Genomic DNA, 11,079 nt, shown 5'->3' with positions numbered 1-11,079 from the left:
AGAAGAAATCAAGCTTTGAAGATTAAGTGTTCATGAAGTTTTCTCTCTTTTCTCTCCTTTCAATTTCGGCCAAAGGGAGTAAATGACCAGCCTTGGAGTGTCTTGGGGGTGTAAGGTGAGTTGTAATTGGTTGGATTGGAGGTGGGTTAAAATAATATTAAAATATCTCAGGTGTATAACTACTAAAACTAGGTGTATCGGAACACTTGTAAAAACATCTCAAAAAATTATTTTCTGAGCTACTAGTATAAATGACACTAGTAACATATTTATTATGAGAGTAAAACATGTATAATGAGGCCTTAGCATTGCTAAAGTCATCAGAGAGTACTGGTGCTAAGCTGCACCAGTAAACTGTGAACCCGATTAAACCGATTTTTCTGTTTTTAACTAAAACAGACTAGGTAACCTTATAATATCATTCAATCATCTTCTAATACTAATATAATACTAATATTATACTTTTATCTCTCTTCTATCATGAATCGAGTCTGGTTCATCAAACTGAGACTATTTACGAAAATCAGAATTAAAACTCCTAACTGGTACGATCCAAAAACTAGGTTCTTCGTGATTGCGTTATCGAGCTTGCCTCAGAAAAGGTTCTAGCTTAAGGATGACATAATGACAATGAGGATCAAGATAATTGTTGATATAGAAGAGGTGTTCTCTTTACTGATCTTCCGGAGAAATCCGTGCTTTTAGAAAAGATCTCGCGTACTCGAAAATCAGGGTTGTTACAACCTTGAGTTGGAATGCTTAAAAGAAAAATCGTAATTGGGTTTATTGTTGGATTGCCCTCTAGTCACTGACACCAATCCTTTTCAATTGAGCGGATTGGAACTTGTGAATAGAAACAGCTTTCCAACTTGCTTGACTTTTCCTTACCTAGTAAGGGATAATTAAACAGAACAACCCTCAATTATCAATTAATCTTGAGAGTACTCCAACAAGAATAGGGCTTCCAACTAATCTACTCCCAGTCAAGGCTTTTATTTAAAATTACACAAATTCTCTAATTTAATTTCCTGTTATTCAACTCAAACCATTTTTTGAAAACATCTAATTAATAAAATAGCACACCTTTCTGCAACTCGTTGGGAGACGACCTGGGACTCATACTCCCAGTATTTTAATTTAAATTTTGTGACAACCCTTTTAAATTGATAAGCGAATTTCTGGTTGGTTAAGAACTGTACTTGCAACGTATCTCTTCTAATAATTTCTTAAATCACCAATTTTTGTCACGTCAGTGTTCTTGCTGATGAGTGTATGAATTGTTTATGACATATTAGGTTGTGTATGATGATTTGGTGAAATTGAGGTTGATATTGTAATTGATATGGATATTTAATGAGTTATATTGATTGTTGAAAAATTGGAAATATTGGGTTAGAAATTGATGAAAATGGAGTCTTGGTTGGATGTGGATATAATGAGGGAGTTGATTATATAGGTTGAGAATAATTGATATTGAATTGGTAGGTTTTGGTTGGTTTTAAAAGGATTGGGAAGTGCATGTTTGAAAATTGGAGCTTGTTGGTTTTTGTTGAAAACTTTCATTTTGGCCCAACTTTGGCAGAGTATAACTAAGTCTCCAGACCCCTAATTTGTATCAAATTTATTTAGAAATAAAATTGGGTCCGAGATGTTTATGCTGTTCGAAGAACGGAGGAAAAATGTTTAGGAAGTTATGCTCGATCGAAGTTTGGTGCGTAAATTGGAAAAATGGACTTAGCAGCTTTTTGTATTACTGCATAATATGCGTACGCATGCATCTCGTACGCCGGCAAAATCGTATGCCCATGCGTACGCGTCACCCACGCGTACGCGTGACATCGGAATTTTGCGTACGCAAAACTCTCATGCGCGACCAGTCGATTCTGCCTGGTCCACATGCGTGCGCGAGAAAGAGTAATGCGTACGCGTAATGGGCTAAAATGCACGCTCGTACGCGTCGCCCACGCGTACGAGTGACTGGGATTTCTTTGGCGCTCACGCGTACGCATGACCCACGCGTACGCGTGACCCTATGTAAGATCCGGTTAATTAACGGCTGATTAACCCATAAATGAGAATTTATTCTAGAAAGCCAAAAATGTTATTTTTATGGCTTAATATGATAGAGGAAATTGAGACGAGAATTTCGGTACCAATTTTATAGAAATCGGACCAAGATTGGACCGAACGGGCCAAACTGGGCCAACCGGACCCAAAGTGGGCCCTTGACCCAACTAAACTAAACCAAAACCCTAGTTTTCAGCACTCTCTCTCCTCATTTGAGATACTAAACACGCTGAAATGGAGGCCATGGAGGGAAGAACACTCTCTCAAGTTCTATCTCTCACTTGATCTTCAAACCACCATAACTTTTGATCTAGAGCTCCGATTGCCGCTCCGTTTGTGGCCACGTGTTCACCGCGGAGAGCTCTACAAAACCCATACAATTAATCTTGAGGTAAGCCACGTTTTACTGTTCGAAATTCCAGCCCTTGATTTCGAGTTTCATGAGTAAAAATGTTGAGATTTTGGGTTCTTTGATGTTATAGGACCCAACTCTCTTGAAGGAGAAGGTTAATCTTGTCTCCTTGGACCTTGGGTGTGGTAAGATTCTCAACCCTAGTGTAAATTATTGTTCTATGATGTTTGGGTATTGAGATGTTGTGTATGGGTACAATGATTGTGGCTTAGGTTGTGTATATGTGAATATTAGAGCTTGATTGGTTATTTTGGAAAGCTTGGAAGAGGGTTTTGTGTGATAAAATCTGTTCTTGGAGGTGTTGATACCTTGAGAGCTTGTGGACAAGTGGTTTGGAAGTGCTCCGGTTGAGCTTGGGAAATCGGCTAAGGTATGGTTTCGGTTTCCCATATCTAATATGTAATGTGGTAGGAAATACTTAGGCTAGAGGCCCTAAGATAGGCATTGAATTGATGATGTTGTGGAATGGTTGAGATATATGATGTGATCATATGTGTGATTATGAATATTGATGCCTTGATTGTGTGATATGTGAGAAAATGCATGTTGTGATATATGCTTGATGAATGTTTGAGGTTGAATTGATGGGTGGTGCCATATTGTTGGTGAGTATGATGATTATGTATAATGATGGTTGATTGGAAATTGATATTGTTAGAAATTGGGATGAGAAGGATGTATGACATAATATTGTGTTTATCCTTTGGCCTTTTGATTGAGAAGTGTTAAAATGGTTGGAGGTAGTTTTGAGAATTTTGGTAAAATGTCAATGCGTGAGTTGAGGATGGCTTGTTGTTGAATTTGGTACACTTTGATTGATTTCAAAGAAAAGGGATGAAATTGGCATGTTTTAATTGATTTTGAAAAGAGTTGAAAGTGGCTTGTTTTGAAAATGGCACTTTGTGGTTTTGAATGAAAATATGGTTTTTGGGCATACTTTGACGGGACATAACTTGGAATACGGATCTTTGATTTGTGCCAAATCTGTTTAGAAATGAAATTGGATCCGGGATGTCCATGCCGTTCGAAGAACGGGTGAAAAATGATTTAAAATGAGAGAGTTATGACCGTCGGAAAATTGGGGGTTGAATCTGTGAATTCTGCAGCTTTTAACTTAGAAAATTTTTAGCAGAATGACCCCTCGCGCGTAGGCGCACTTGGCGCGTATGCGCCGTTCTTCGAGAAAGCATCATCCACGCGTGCGCGTGGAGTGCGCGTACGCGTGGCCCTGTTTTCATTCCAAAGTTGATTTTTGAGTTTTAAAAGCCAAACTTCATACTTCTAAGCCTCCAATCTCACCACTTATGTCTTAAATCATTATGATATGCCTAGCATGAGAAAAAAGGGCTAGTGAATGTGGTAACTTGCGAGTGAAGCAAGGGAAAAATGAATGATCCATGAGGATCATGAGGATCAAAGATGATTATGTGAGATGTGGAGGATGGCGGTGGAAGTTCTTGTTATGCCATGGGCCGAATGGCCGTAATTGTTAATGAATTGGCTGGTTATGGATTTAACCGTGAGCCGGATGGCTGGATTATGCCGTGTGGCGGCGGAGCCATGTTTATGGCTAAGTATAAATGCATATATGTTGTTGAATGAATTGTGAATGTTGGCACTTCCACCATTGGAGATGAGGGTTTCCCTGGGTAGTAGCAATGGCTAGCCACCATGTGCTCCAGGTTGAGACTCGAAGCTCTGTTAACCCAATGTCGTAAGTGTGGCCGGGCACTGTGAAAGGCCCGGATGAGCTCGCCCCCATAAATATTCACCAGTGATGGTGATGGATAAATATTCACCAGTGAGGGTGATGGATATGGATCATGATTATGATCAAGTTTATGATGAGTATAACTCGAGTTGGGGATGCACGACAGAGGGACAGTCCAATGGCTAGCTACCAGGACTTGTCGGGTTGGCTCTATAACCGACAGATGATATCATCAGCCACTAGGGACAGGCATGCATCATAAGCATACTACATGAATTGTTTGAGATTGCTTATTTGACTGCATATTACTTGCTAATTGCCTAAATGCCTTATCTGTTCCTATTTGTAAATCTCTTGTCTGATATAACTGTGTTTGCTATATTATACTCCTGCTGGTGGTTGGGAGGTCTGAAGGAATTGGAAAGGGAAGTATTAGTTAGACTGAAGAATCTTTAGTCAGTTGCCACTTACGGTTTAGCTTGTTTATAAGCTTTGATATTATCTGGAGGAAGTTCTAGGATTGCCTTCGGCTTTCCTCTATTATTATGTATTATATATGTGGAAGCTGTTACCGTGCTGGGGACCTCTGGTTCTCACCCATGCGGATTTTGTGGTTTTTAGATGCAGGACGCGAGGCTTCTCGTTGAGGTATGCTGGAGACTTCTGGATTAGCGAAGATCCTTTGTTCTCGGGACTCTGTTTTGGGTTATATATCTTGTTTAGATACTTTTATCTCCATTAAATAATACAAACTGTGATGACTCCTTCTAGAGGGGATTTTTGGAGAATATGTTTTCTGTATTTGTGTCCCTTTGGGTTTCCTTTGGGGTTTCCTTATTTTATCATATGTATATATTGCTATGCTCAGGCCGGTTATCTTCGCGGCCGGATTTTGAGTCTTGATATTCCTGTTTTTGACACTCTTTTGTATACATATGATCTTGCGTTAGCTTATCCTTTGCTCGTTACGTTATCGACCGGAGTGTTGCGCGTTCGAGATTACGGTTTTTGTTTACCCCCTTTTTCTACAAAGGCTCCTAGTTATAATCAATTATTCATACTACTATACGTACTAAATTTTTGTTTTAGAGGTCGTAATACCTTGCCATCTCTGAATTATGACTTAAGCATAAGACTCTGTATGGTAGGGTGTTACACCCTATTTCCAGCAAGTATGCTTTTTGTGTTTTTAAAACTAAATTTCAAGCTTCTAAGCCCCTATTGTCATCCTTTAAGTCCTAAATCAATATAGAAGGCCTAGTAATTAAGAAGAAGCTAGGGAAGGGGGTAACTTGTGGATGAAGAAAAGGGAAATATTGAGTAATTATGACTAATGATGATTGTATGAGTTGTTGAGGAGGATGGTGGGAGTGCTGTGTATGATATGAGCCGAATGGCTGCATGTGATGATGGATTATGGCTAGTTATGAATTATGATTTTAAGCCAGACGGCTGAGATAAATGTTGATTTATAGCTGAGAATGAATGCATATATGCTGATTAATTGATATTTTGATTGTTGCACTTCCACCTATCTGATATACGAGTTTCCTGGGTGAAAGCAATGGCTAGCCACCACGTGCTCCAGATTGAGACTCGATACTCTGCTAACTCTATATGGTAAGTGTGGCCGGACACTGTGAAAGTTCCGGATGAGCTCGCTCTGTGAATAAACACAAGTGTGGGTGTTGTGTATATATATTGATAATTATGATTGAGAATAACTCGAGTTGGGGATGCACGACAGAGGGACAATCCAATGGTTACCTACCAGGACTTTTCGGGTTGGCTTTATAACCGACAGATGAGACTCATCAGCCACTAGGACAGGCATACATCATATGCATTATATGTGATTTGTTTGGAATGCCTAATTGACTTTATAATTACTTGCTATTTGTCCAACTGTTGTATCTGCTTCTTATTTGTGAATTTCCTTGCTTGATATAATTGTGTTTACGATATCAAATTACTGGTGGCGGTTGGGCAGTTCGAAGGATTTGGAAAGGGGAGTTTTAGTTAGACTAAAGATCTTAGTTAGTTGCCTATTTTTATTTCTCATGGTTTAGTCATGTTTATACGCTTTAATTATGAATTTGGGAGTTCTAGGATTGCCTTCGGCTTTCCTAGGACATTATATGTTAGATATTTGGGCACTGTTACCATGCTGAGAACCTCTGGTTCTCACCCATGCGGATTTTGTGGTTTTCAGATGCAGGACATGAGGCTCCTCATTGAGGCATTGATGAATCCATATTTGATGATGATTTTTTATTAGAATTGGATGGATTTTCATCATATAAACTTGCACTTATTCCCTTGAATAGCATGCTTTTGAACTTTCCTTCCAAATTGTGCTTGATTATGCAAATATGCTCTTTTGTGCCTATTTAATCTATTTTTATTCCATTTGCCTTCCATTCGATGCCTTGATGTTGTTTATGAGTGATTTCAGGTGTATAAGGTAGGAATGGGTTGGAGAAAATGGAAGAAGAGCATGCAAAGTGGAGGAAACATGAAGAATCAAAGGAGATGAGCTCAGAGACGTGTGCATGCGCACAGCTACCTGTGTGTACACACAGCTGCCCAATCAGAGTGCGTGGATTGCTTCGAGCGCATCACGCGTCCATTCAAGCATTGCCTAGTGTGCGTGCGCACAGCTACTTGTGCGTACGCACAGGACGAGATTTTTTGCGAGGTGTGCGGACGCACGCATCTGTGCGTTCGCACAGGTGTCCGCACATGACTTTATTAAAATAGCACCTGACTCGCGATTTGGGGGCTTTGGAGGCCCATTTCTGAATTCTTCTAGCTCATATTGGAGGGAAAATGAGGAACATGACATAGCATATCATTAGTATAGTTTTAGGAGTAGTAATAAGAAGCTTTAGTTAGTTTTTCTCTAAGTTTTTCATCATCTCTATTAGGGTTTATATTAGGATTTTACATTCAAGTTCCATTTTCATTTTTTTATCTTGGATTTTGCTAGCTTTCATTGTAAGTATTCTCTTATTATTACTCTTTATAGTTACATTGTCATTACTCTTTGTTCTAATTCAAGTTATAGTTCAGTTTTGCTTCTCTCTTGCAATTTTAATTTCTTGTTGATGAATTTGATGTTTGATGTTTGTTTCATGCTTTCTTGTGTTATTCTTGTTGATTGAGATCAATTGTTGCTTTTAGTTTCAAGCCTTTTCTCTTTTTCTCCATGTTTAAGGTTTTTTGCCCACCAAGTGTTTGACAAAATATCAAACATGGTTTTAGGCTAAATTGTTTGTTCTTGGCTTGGGTAAAGTGAGCAATTGGGTTTCTAGAGTAGGAATATCCAGCATTTAGTTTTAATTCTTGGATTGTTACTTGTTCTTGTTCCCACTAACGCTAATTTGTTGCTAAGCCAATTAGCAAGCAATTTAGGATTTGTGGGTTGGGAACACTTATGCTCATTTAACTTACCTTCGGATGTGAGGGCTGATCAAGTGAGATTAATCCATCATAATTGTCATAGTTGTGGTTCCAACAAGGAAAGGACCCTTAGCTCACTCCAAGCCAAGACTCTTTTTGATGCTTTTAATCTTCCATATACTTCTATGTTGATCTCTTTTATACTTTACTTGTTTGTATTACATAGTCGGTTCTTTAATTTCTTCATTAGTTCAATCATTTCAATTTTGCATGTTCTTTTATTGCTTTATATTTTCATTTCCTCATTGACAAACCTTTGATCTTTACAACCGGATTTGCACACTCATTGTTCTAGAAGTACTCCTTGGGAGACGACTCGGGAGTCAAATACTCTCGGTTTTAAATTAGTTTTGAATTGTGATGCATCTTGTGAACCTCCAATTTGATCGGTGGCCAACTTGTTAGGTTAGGACTATACTTACAATGCTAATTCCATTTTTCGGATAACCGAGTTCCTAATCCTATATGCGAATTGGCCATCACATTCAACAAATTTTGGCGCCGTTGTCGGGGAGTTCACTTTAAGTGCAATGAGTGCTACAATTTTGGTTGTTGTAAATATGTGAATAGTGTGAATATTTGACTTTTGATTTGCTACTTAGAACTAATTGTAGGTATTAATTTTCTCTCTAGTTAGTTTTAATAGTTGTTGACTGTCAAGTGGTTTTTGTTTACTTGCATATCTTTGTTTTGCTTTTCATAATTGCATGGTTTTCATTGCCTCCTCAGTTGAATGACACGGTCGCTTCCAGACCCGAGCTTGACCACTTTTGATCCGGAAATCGAAAGAACTTTAACTCATTTAAGGCAAGCTCGGTGTCGGCTAGCTTTTGTGGATAGTGAATCGGGACCCCTTGGGGAAACCTCCCGCTCACTATCACCACCCATCCGTGACTATCATTCTCCAATCAACGAGGAGACTCTATATTCATCTGTGGGGAGTACTGAACTCTCTTTGAGTAACTCAGGTGACATAGTCATGGCGGACCCACCTCGAAGAATCACCTTGAAGGAGGTCGGAGCTCCTGATCTTGACTTGCAACCGCTTCAAATTTTGTATCCGGCTTTAGACCCAAATTTTGAGCTCAAGTCCAGCACGATAAACTTGCTTCCCAAATACAATGGACTGCCTGGGAAAGATCCTCCGAAGCATCTAAAGGATTTCCAAGTTGCATGTGCAACTGCGAGAAGACATGGGGCGGATGAAGCCGTAGTGTTGGTCTTCGCTTTCCCTTTCTCTTTGGAGAAAAAGGCGAAGGAGTGGTTTTATACTCAACCGGGTGAAGTTAGATCCAATTGGGACTTGTTGCGTAAGGAATTTTTGGAAAAATTCTACCCTCCTCAGAAAACAGACAAGTTGCGAAGAGAGATCTCTTGAATTGTGCAACGGGATGGGGAGACTTTGTATGAATACTGGGAGAGATTTAAGAAGTTGCTGGAGGCTTGCCCTCACCACAGGATTGATGAGTTGGTTCTTATCATTTATTTCTGTCAAGGAATGCACCACCAAGACAAGCTCCTCCTAGATGCCGCGAGTGGAGGATCATTGACCAAAAACAAGAGCGCCGCAGAAGCATGGAAAGTTATATCAGACTTGGCGGACTCAACTCAGCACTCAAGGGAAAGAAGTCCACAACCGAAAGCTTTGAGTGAAGTTTCTCCCTCCGGAGATGCTATTTTGACCAAGACCCTAGGTGAAATGACAATCTTGTTGCGACAAATCACCCAAGGGCAACAAATTCCTCAAGCTTTGATAAATGCTCCACCTCAACCTCCAAGGATCGAAGGACCATCAAGGATATGTGGTGTTTGTGCTTCTAACACTCATTACACCGATAAGTGCCCTCAACTCCAATAGGACACTACATTGGCAGTAGCCAACCCTTATCCACAAAGACCAAATTATAATCAAGGCTCCTACCAACATGGAGGCAATCAAAACCAAGGGTGGAGGGATAATTCAAACTAAAAGTGGAATCAAGCCCCTCAAACTCAACCCAACCAAAATGCTCAAGTCTACTACCATCAATATCCCCAAGGTCAACCACAATACCAACAACCCTATCAACAACCCCTACAATCTCAACCTCAAGGGAAGTACCAACACCCACATAGTAGGCCTAGCCCTCCTCGAGTTAACCAAGCCATCCCTTCCAATCAACCTCACATGAATGACACAATTCACACCTTCATGCAAGAGCAACGAGAGTTCCATAAGAAACAAGAGGCGTATATGGCTACGATAGCCGATGCCCTTTCCCGTTTAACTATCCCTCCTCAAACCGCACAAAACACCCAACAAGCTTCAACATCAAGTAGTTTACCCTCCCAACCTCAACCCAACCCTAAGGGTAGCATTAATTCCATTACCCTTAGGAGCGGCACTAAACTTGATAAGAATGTTGCTATGCCTACAAAGTTGAGTGAAGAGACAAACAATGAAGAGGTAGGAGATAAAGTGGAGGTGATGAGGGATGAAGATGAAGGTGTTGATAAAAGCGAGAAGGAACCACCCAAGGTCAAGGAGCCAAAGAGAAAGACCTTGCTTGAAGAGCCTTTTCCCGTTCCATTCCCAACTTTAGCCAAGAAGGCTAAGAAACAAGAAGAGCTTGACCCCAATATGGTGAAAGTTTTTAAGAAGATCGAAGTCACCATTCCCCTCTTCCAAGCCATTCAACAAGTGCCCAAATATGCCAAGTTCCTTAAAGATGTTTGTACTCACAAGGACAAGCTTGGCAACCTCAACACAAGGCCGGTAGATGATTCTATCTCTTCTTTACTTCCTGAAAAATGCAATGATCACGGCCTATGTTTGGTCACTTGCTTAATTAGTGGGATGAAATTTATGGACTGTATGTGTGATCTGGGGACGTGCGTAAGCATTATGCCACTCCCCATTTATGAAAGATTGAATTTGTCACCCCTAAAGAGGTCTAGGGCGAGGTTTGTGCAAGCTGATAAAAGTATTGTGTTAGTTGTGGGGATTGCAGAGAATGTGCTAGTTAATATTCAAGGGTTGCTCTTTTCAGTTGATTTTCACATTTTGGAGACCCTTCCCATTGACTCTAACAAGCCATCGTCCATACTCCTTGGAAGGCCATTCTTAAAGACGGCCCGTTTCAAGCTAGATGCACATTCGGGAGTTTATTCTTTCGAGTCAGATGGCAAGTTGGTCAAGTTCACTTTGGAGGAGTCAAGCAAGCCCGTTCTTGAAGCTTATTCTATTTTTGGGTGTGACATCGTTGAAGATCAAGTGATTGAGGATGGGAAGGAACAAGAAAAAAAGGATGTTGCCAAGAAGTCAAATTCAAGGGATCACACTCAACCCAAAAATGCCAAGGAGTTGGAGATTTTCCTCCTTGGTGAAGTTTCCAAGTGACAAATGAAGCCATGCAAGTCCAACTTAGGACTCTAAACCAAAGTGCTC

General features: G+C 40.1%; 1 non-coding gene across 1 annotated transcript; it reads right to left on the bottom strand.

Annotated features, from left to right (window-relative positions):
* Positions 1 to 9,007: 9,007 nt before the first annotated feature.
* LOC148576841 (small nucleolar RNA R71) lies at positions 9,008 to 9,114 on the bottom strand. The gene has a single exon (XR_015903419.1). It is a non-coding gene; the product is annotated as a small nucleolar RNA R71 (small nucleolar RNA).
* Positions 9,115 to 11,079: the final 1,965 nt, after the last annotated feature.

Source organism: Arachis ipaensis, chromosome B1 (genome assembly GCF_059453495.1).
Source record: "Arachis ipaensis isolate K30076 ecotype BB chromosome B1, ASM5945349v1, whole genome shotgun sequence".
In the NCBI taxonomy this organism is placed as follows: Eukaryota; Viridiplantae; Streptophyta; class Magnoliopsida; order Fabales; family Fabaceae; genus Arachis; species Arachis ipaensis.
This window is presented reverse-complemented; position numbering and strand designations above follow the sequence as displayed.